The sequence below is a fragment of the Rhinocladiella mackenziei genome, assembly GCF_000835555.1.
Source record: "Rhinocladiella mackenziei CBS 650.93 unplaced genomic scaffold supercont1.1, whole genome shotgun sequence".
Lineage (NCBI taxonomy): Eukaryota > Fungi > Ascomycota > Eurotiomycetes > Chaetothyriales > Herpotrichiellaceae > Rhinocladiella > Rhinocladiella mackenziei.
Window position 1 is genome coordinate 4384990 of NW_013550604.1, and position 306 is coordinate 4385295.

The following is a 306-nucleotide window of genomic DNA, read 5'->3' on the forward strand; positions in this document are numbered from 1 at the left end:
GGATGCTCCTTGCCTAGCACCCTCTTCCTCACTTGCAATACTTCCCGATGCATCTGCTCTGCCTCGGGATATTTGCCTTGATGGCTCAGCACACCGGCGAGGTTGTTCATGCTCCTCAGTGTATCAGGATGCTTCTTGCTTAGCACCCTCTCCCTCACTTGCAATACTTCCCGATGCATCAGCTCTGCCTCGGGATATTTGCCTTGATGGCTCAGCACACCAGCGAGGTTGTCCATACTCGTCAGCGTATCAGGATGCTTCTTGCTTAGCACCCTCTCCCTCACTTGCAATACTTCCCGATGCATC

At 53.3% G+C, this 306-nt stretch overlaps 1 protein-coding gene across 1 annotated transcript in view; it reads right to left on the bottom strand.

Annotated features, from left to right (window-relative positions):
• Positions 1–306, bottom strand: part of Z518_01545 (uncharacterized protein) — a gene marked incomplete at both ends in the record, with an annotated part of 4041 nt that overhangs the window by 556 nt on the left and 3179 nt on the right. The window lies entirely within an intron of this gene.